We start from the raw sequence: 8,110 nt of genomic DNA, 5'->3' as shown, positions 1-8,110 counted from the left end.
TGCTGAAGGCTCTGGGCTTTGACATCATCTGATGAGCTGGAACTCCACAGGTTCTGACCTCTGTCTGCATGCAAAGGCAGCTTGCAGAGGTCACTGCCTCTATCCTCAGCAGCCACTGTGACCTAAGCACCAGGAACATGATCAGTCAGGTATGATGACTTGGCACTGATCACCTGCACCCATGAGGTCACCCTTTTGATGTCACAGAGCTTTAGAAAGCTGTACAAGGGTTTGCATTGCCTGGAGCTACAAAACCTTACAAAGGGCAGAACCAGAGGGAACTGCCCAGTCCAAAAGAGCTGCAGTCAGACAGCTTCAGCCAGGAGGAAAATCCCCTCCTCACCACACCCAGGCAGCTCACACAGCCCTTGCTAGCTCCACACAAGGCTGCCAGACCCAGCCTCTCCTCAAATCCAAGGTTTACCGTGGAAGATTGCTTCCTCAGATGGATTTCAAGATGTCTAGATCTGTGCTGCTTCATGGCACAACCCCCCAGGCTGGTTTTTGGGTTGGGAGCCACAACCAAGACCTCCCACAGCAGCCCTTGGCTGGCACAGTGCTGGTGGGCAGGGGCAGTGGATGCTGAGTGCAGCCCACGCTCCTGTGGGTGCAGGGCAGACATTCCTCACATTGTGTCCCTGTGGCTGTGTGTGCAACATTCTGCATGGTGGGCTGAAAGCACAAGGAGTGATGCACCAAGCTGCTGGGGAAGCAGCAGAGACCCAGCAGCATCTGAGGCTTCTCCAGGGAGAGTACTGCCTGCCTGCCTGAGCAAGCAACAGCCCTGAGTGTGTCCTCCAAACTCTCCTGAGAGAGAAGTGGCTGCTTAGTTTCTGTGCTGCCTGAGCTATCTGCCCAGGCAGGAGAGCAGGTGATCTGTAGGCATCCATGGCATTCAGCTTTTCATTTGCTCCTGAAGCCCTCCCAGGGGCTCCAGAGCAGGAGGAAGTGCACAGGCTGATCTGCCCTGGGTCTGGTGTGAGGAGACCTCAAGCTCCTCACCTCTAGGAAAGTTCACCTCTGGCACTGAGACACTCTGCTCAGTTCTGCTGCAAATCACCCCCAGACACTGCCAGTGCCTGCTCAGGTCACTGCTGCCCTTCCCTAAGGCTGCTTCTCTATCATCAGCTCAAGGAACCCCTCTGAGCACCCTGGTCTCACAGGTGTCCCCAAGAGTAAACACATGCCCATACTTACAGGGTCATATCCAAGGTCTTCTCCTGAGTGTCTCATTGCATGGATCACGTTTGCCTTCTCACTCGGATGCCCAAGGCCCCAGACTCTCCTGAGCAGGGCCCTGGAGCCCAGTGAGCACTGGGTGGCAGCTGGAGGGCAGAGGCGGTGGCATTCCAGCGGCGCTGCCTGGAACAAGAGCATCTCTGACTGAGGGGCTCCATCTCCTCCCAGTGCCTGGCCAGCACACTCCCAACCCACCCCAGGGGTCGTGGGAGTTACAAGGGTGACATTTGGCCTCACTGTGGGGGACATCTGAATGGCTTTCTGGTCTAGCAGTGCTTGGGCAAGGCAAAGCCAGATGAGGGCTGGAGCACCTCCCCTTTGGGGACGGGCTGGGAGAGTTGGGGCTGGAGAAGAGGAGGCTGCAGGGAGACCTTAGAGCAGCCTGCCAGTACCTGAAGGGGGCTGCAGGAAAGCTGGAGAGGGACTTTGGACAAGGGCTGGGAGTGACAGGATGAGAGACAATGGCTTTGAGCTGGAAGAAGGCAGATTGAGACTGGAGGTGAGGAAGAAATTCTTGCCAGTGAGGGTGGGGAGAGACTGGAACAGGTTGCCCAGGCAGGATGTGGCTGCCCCCTCCCTGGAGGTGTTCAAGGCCAGGCTGGATGAAGCCTTGAGCAACTTGGGCTGGTGGGAGGTGTCCCTGCCCATGGCAGGGGGTTGGAACTGGCTGAGCTTTCAGGTCCTTTCCAACCCAAACCCTTCCATGATTCTATGAATCTGAGTGGAGGCACAAGGAACAGTGAGGTATAAAGTCAGCATCTGATCTGGACTGAGCTCTGCCCGTCCCTGTGTGGGGCAACAGCTGTTCAGGAGATGCTGAAGCTCTGGAAAGATTCTTCCTGCCCTGTGCAGTTGTTTGGAGGGTGTGTCTTCCAGTCTGGAATTTGATCCGTCTGAGACTGTCATTCTCAGCCCTGCAGGCCATACCTTGTTCCAGCCAGGATGCTTGTCCTTACATGTGAAGAATCTGAAGCAGCTGCCCACTGGAAATGCAAATCCAGCCTCTGGTCCCAGCTTCTACAGCACAGGTCACAGGCTGGAAAGGCACCAGGCTTGCAGGAGGCAATGGGCTGCACCAAGAGAAGTGTGGCCAGCAGGTTGAGGGAGGTGATTCTGGAGCCTCTATTACAGGAAGGATCTGAAGGGGCTGGAAGGTGTCCAGAGAAGGGCCACAAGGATGAGCAGAGGGCTGGAGCTGCTCTGAGGACAGACTGAGAGAGTTGGGGTTGTGCAGGCTGGAGAGGAGAAGGCTCCCAGGAGACCTCATTGTGGCCTTCCAGGATCTGAAGGGGGCTCCTAGAAAGCTGGGGAGGGACTTTTGAGGGTGTTGGTAGTGGTAGTGATAGGACCAAGGGGGTTCACTTTGGTCTTGTTTCATCACCATGGCCTTGCCTAGTGCTTGGGCTCTTGGTTCAGTGTGTCTGTGCTCTCCAGTCCTGCCCAGTGTGCCTTGCTAAGGAGTTTCTAGCAGGTGAGATGCCCAAGGGGCATGCTGAGCAGGGAGGCAGTGGGTAGGTGCCTGTCAGTGCCAGCTGTGCCAGCAGCCTGCCTGCAGCCCTGCATGGTGAGCTTGCAGTGGCCCCTGCTGGCTCCTGCTGCAGTGAGCCACGGCTGCTCTTGCCCTGCTCCACCTCCCAGGCTGCCTGGGGCTGCTTTCTCAGCCGCTGCCTTCTGTTCAGGTATCTCCATTTACTGCCTTCAGCTCTTCCTAGCTCACTCCAAAAAGCAAACAGTGGCTAATGCAGAAAGGAGTGAGCAAGACACTCAGGTCCTGGTGCTTCCTGTTGCTTGGCCCAGCTGCTCACATCTGCAGGCTGCCAGGGTCTCGGCAGAGCAAGAACACCTTTGACCATGTGCTGTCAATCAAACCCAATCAGGAGGGCAGCAATTCTTCCAAAGCAATGTCTGTCCACACATTGATGTTTGGGACTAGAGCCTCATAACCTGCCATTTGTCCTGCAAAGTGTGTGGTTTTAATTGACCAGCTGAGAGGGAACCAAAGTGGCTCTTGGATTTTGTCAGAAGAGCTGCCCTGAGCTGGGCAGCCTGCTCCAGGGCTCCAGCACCCTCCCAGCAAAGAGGTTTCTTCTCCTGTTCAGATAGAACCTCCTGGGTTCCAGTTTGTGCCCCTTGTCCTGTCCCTGGGCACCACTGACAAGAGCCTGGCCCCATCCTCTTGCCACCCTCACCCTTTAGCTCTTGCTGAGCATTGCTCAGATGCCCTCAGGCTGCTCTTCTCCAGGCTCAGCAGTCCCAGGGCTCTTAAGCCTTTCCTCCTCACAGAGATGCTCCAGGCCCCTCAGCATCTTTGTAGCCTCCTCTGGATTCTCCCTTTCCAGGACAAAGGCAAAACCTTCCTGTACAGGGGTAAGGGTCAGGTGGGGTCAGCTCCATGTGCACGAAAAGCAGAGGTCTAGGCACACAGATCTGGGATTGGAGATCACCCAGAGCAGGCTCTGAGCGTTGACAAGAGGCTGCTGTATCAGACGTGGCCTCCAGATGGAAGTGTGGACCTGCCTGGACCCAAAGGAGGCACCGGGAACAGCGAGACAATGCCACTCCAAAGAGAAGCCTCAGCTGCTTGCTGGGTGCTCCGTGCAGGCATGCCAGAACTCGTTGCTGCAGGTCACCTTCTGTGTGGGACCATAAATGATGCTGCCTCTCATCAAACAAAATGAGTTCCTCCTTGCCACCAGGTCTGAAAGTCACACAGGTGCCAGTTCAGTCTGCTCCTGCCCAGGCAATGCTCAAGAAGACAGTTTTGGACACTGTGGTGGGGCAGAAACTTCCAACACAGTTGGGAAGCTTTTAAAGCAGCAGCTCAGAGTCTAGAGGAGAGGCAAGCAGCTCAGTTCAGCTGCTGCTCTACACTCCTGGGGCACTTCACTGACAACAGAGCAGGGCAGCAGAGATGGGGAAGGGTCTGGAGAATAGGGCTGGGCAGGAGCTGCTGAGGGACCTGGGGGTGTTTAGTGTGGAGAAGAGGAGGCTGAGGGAGACCTCATTGCTCACAGCTCCCTAAAAGGGGGCTGGAATGAGCTGGGGCTTGGTCTCTTCTCCCTAGTCTCAGGTGCTAGAAGGAGAGGCAATGGCCTGAAACTGTGCCAGGGGAGGGTTAAGCTGGAGAGGAGGAAAGGTTCTTTGCTCCAAGAGTGGTCAGGCTGCCCAGGGAGGTGGTGGAGTCCCCATCCCTGGGGGTGTTCAAGAAACCTGTGGCCATGGTACCTGGGGCCATGGTTTGGTGGCCATGGTGGGCTTGGGTTGCTGGCTGGACTGGATGACCTTGGAGGGCTTTCCCAAGCAGAACAATTGTGTGACTCCAGGTGAATGAGCTATGGGAGATAGAGCTGAGTACAGGGCCCTGGAAACCAGCTAAGATGCAAGGTACCAGCATTGCCTTGTGCAGATAAACACATCCAGAGTCTGAAGGACACAAGGCTCCTCTGCCTGCCCCACTGCTCTGCTGCCCTGGACACCATGGCTGGAAGAAACAAGGAAGGGTCAATAAAGGTGCTATTGGTGTGCCCTGCTGGTGCCTTGCTGTGTCTTGTTCCAAGGTAAACGCCAGCCCAAGCTGGGAAAACACTGGATTTCATTGTGCATGCCCATGAGGGGGGAACACTTCCTCATTCTCTTTTCTCTGCAACAGTAAAAGCAATTTCCCTAGGACAAAAACAGTGCAGTGCTGTTGCTAGCCCCACGCTGCCTCTACCCAGCACCTCTTGCCACCACATCAAGCCCAGGGCAAGCACTTGTGATTTAAAACCCCTTCTGTAGCCTGTGTGGAGCAGGTAACCTCACACAGGACTGTAGGGACATCTATTGGTCATGTCTCTGCAGCTCAGCTCTCCTTTGAAGATGGAAGGCAAAGAGATTCAGAAAGGGCTTCACTGCTGGGCCATCAGTGGAAGGAAATCCTCTGCACTGCTGCTTTGCTCTTCAGGAACTATTTCAGTTCAGTTTTATTTCAGTTCAGTTTTATTTCAGTTCAGAAGACTGGGGAAGAAACCAGACCTTCAGAAAGGTCACAGAGGCTGCAGTTTGCACTGTATTCAGCCTATAGCTGAAGGCAGGCAGGCTGCTGAGGCTTGCCAAGCTTTGCTCCTTCAGCCTTTCCAGCTGAGCCCTCGCTGAACTCCCTTAGCAGCACCATCTCCAGCACTGGGGATCTCACTGCATGAGAGGCTGCCTGCTCTCAGAGCCATGGGGGCACCACTTGGCCTCAACAGCCCTGAGGAGTCTCAGCTGAGCTCCCCAACCACCCCCACAGCCCCAGAGGCCCGTTTAAGCTCGGCTTTGGTGGTTCCACACCTCTTGAGCTATGTCTCTGGTGGGTTTTGTGTGGCTGTGGACCACATGGATCCAAAGCCCCTTGACTCTCTGGCTGGGGTTTGCCTGGTGATTCAGACTCTTAGTTGAACCTGGCAGTGATGTCTGGTTGGGTTCTTTGGGAGGGAGCTTGGGCAGTGAGGTCCCTGCCCTGCCTGCTGGGTTCTGGTGCTTGGCTCCCAGTCCCTTAGTGAGCAGACTCCTGACTGGGCTCTGAGAGCCCCCTTCTGTCCCCTTGCCCACTTGCTATGAACTTGAGGCTCCTGACACTACTGTCTGATGTCTGCCTATAGAATGCTTCACCTTGGGCTTTTACAAGCAAAACACTCCCATGGGCTCTGATGGTCATGACGTGATCCAGTGCTGACTGTGTTCTCCTGTTCCTCACCTTCTGAAACAGAACCATCCCAGCTCTGAAGCCAGCAGAGCAGGTGAGCCATGCCCAGGTGAAAGGAACTGGGGGTTGTGGATGTGGCAGGGGTGGTGGGACACAAAGCCTGCCTGTGCCTCATCCCAGAAGAAAATCCTGGTGGTGTTTTCCACGCTGGGGGATCTTGTGGAGGCACGTGAGGCAGGGGGGAAAAACGTGTCTGAGATTACACAAGTGAGAAGGGTGATAAGGAAATGATCCCAGTGGCCTCAGACCCTTCTTCTCCCCACCAGTGTGCTGGGCCAAGCAATGCAAAAGAGGAATCACTCATGCAAATCCTCCGTGAGAAGCGTGGCCTGCGTCAGCCGCTGGTGGGAAGTTGAGCTCTGGGCTGCTGGCTCTTGCTGGCAGTGCTGTGAACCAACCCAGGCTGTGGAAAGCCTCTGTGTCACCTGCAGCTGGATTCCCTGCCCCTGAGCTGTGGAGCAAGCACCTCACTTGTCTGTTTGCCTTCTCTTAATCTGTTTATGAAATGTGATGAGGGCAGGGACGCCTCCCTCCAGATCAGGTTGCTCAAGGCCTCATCTAAGCTGGTCTTGAAGTTAGAGAGAAGCTCAGACCCATGGTTTGCATCTTTGCATAGATTCATAGAATGGGTTGGGTTGGAAGGCACCTCAAAGATCATCCAGTTCCAACCCCCCTGCCATAGGAACACCTTCCACTAGCCCAGGTTGCTCGAGGCCTCATCCAGCCTGGACTTGAACACCTCCAGGGAAGGAGCATCCCCACAGAACAGACAGAATGGAAGTGATGGCTCTCTCCAAGGTCTTTTAGATCAACATTTTACTCTTGGTAACTCATGTCCTGCTTCTGCTAAAAGTAAGTGTCACTTCCCTGCCTGAGATCTGTGCTTGTGGTGTCTAAGAACCATGCCAATACTTCAGTTCCATCACCCATGGCAATCCTCTGCTCCTTCTTTTTCAAGTGCTTGTCAGCTGTAGTAAAATCAAATACCACTCACCCAGCTCTCAAGGCTTCTCCTCTTTTCCTCCATGCTGCATACTTTTGCTGGACCTCCAGCAAGAGCCATGGGAAGTCAGGTGGGAGAGAGGCAGCTCCAAGCTCTGCAGCCAGCTCATTTCATAGAGAAGTTCCCATGAGCGATCAGACTGAAGTCTTCAGAGGTAACTGATTTGTTCTGGAAGAACCTCTCAGGGGGACAGCCTCAGCTCTGATGAGAGCTTTGCCTTAACTATCCCAGAGTCAAAATCTCTGCACCAAAGCCAAGAGCTGGCCTGAAATCTCCTGGGTTCCAGGTTGACACCTGGGGCATGAGATTGGTTTTTCTCTCTCTCAGTCTCCCACATGCAATAAATCTAATTTAGTGCTGATTTGGTCCTGGGTTATCCCTGTATTTGTCTTGCCTTAAGCTGGACATTCCTAACAGCTCCATGCACTCATGTGGGCACTTCTGATGTGACATTGTCTGGAGTGTTGCTCCCTCAGACACCCAGCAACTTCACCAGCAGCTGCAGATGTGAAGATCAGGCCACTTCCTGAAGTACCCACATGCACATTCAGGAGGAGGACTTCAAATCCCCAGGGCCATGCCCCTAACTTGCCTGCAGAACGTTATCACTGCAGCCCATCTCTGTCCTCCTCTCACAGAGTGATTTCATATCCTTGGGATGAGCCTCTGACCAAACCTCTGTGTCCAGATACCTCGTGGGAATAGGAGCTTCAGATCCAGGTTCTGATCTCAGCTTTGTGATTCAGGCCTCTGCTCTTCCCTGCCTGGGACAAAAGCAAGTAGCTGCTGGTTGTGCAAGAGTGCCAAAGGGTGTGGAAACGCTGGGTGCTGCGAGGAGGCAGGGCTCAGGCACTGCGGGGCGCCCGGGGGCTGAGTCACCAGCGCTGCTCCTCGCTTTCCCCAGGCAGGCAGGGTGCAAACCCCAGCTTCACAGAAGGTCCTCATTCTGCTAGGTGCTCTGCAAACCAGGGAAAGGGGATGCTTGCTGCTGCCAGAGCCTTGCAACCTGCTGCAAGCCCTGCACCAAAGGCTCTGAGATGCCCTCTGTGAGACTGCAGGCGCTGCTAGGAACCCTGCTTAGCAGCCTCTGCCATTCCTGACTTTTGTAGGTGTCTGCTGGCTTGATGCTGAAAGGAAGAATC

Source organism: Melanerpes formicivorus, unplaced genomic scaffold, assembly GCF_026170545.1.
Source record: "Melanerpes formicivorus ecotype bairdi unplaced genomic scaffold, bMelFor1.0.p_v2 SCAF_92, whole genome shotgun sequence".
In the NCBI taxonomy this organism is placed as follows: domain Eukaryota; kingdom Metazoa; phylum Chordata; class Aves; order Piciformes; family Picidae; genus Melanerpes; species Melanerpes formicivorus.
Note: the sequence above shows the minus strand (reverse complement) of the source record.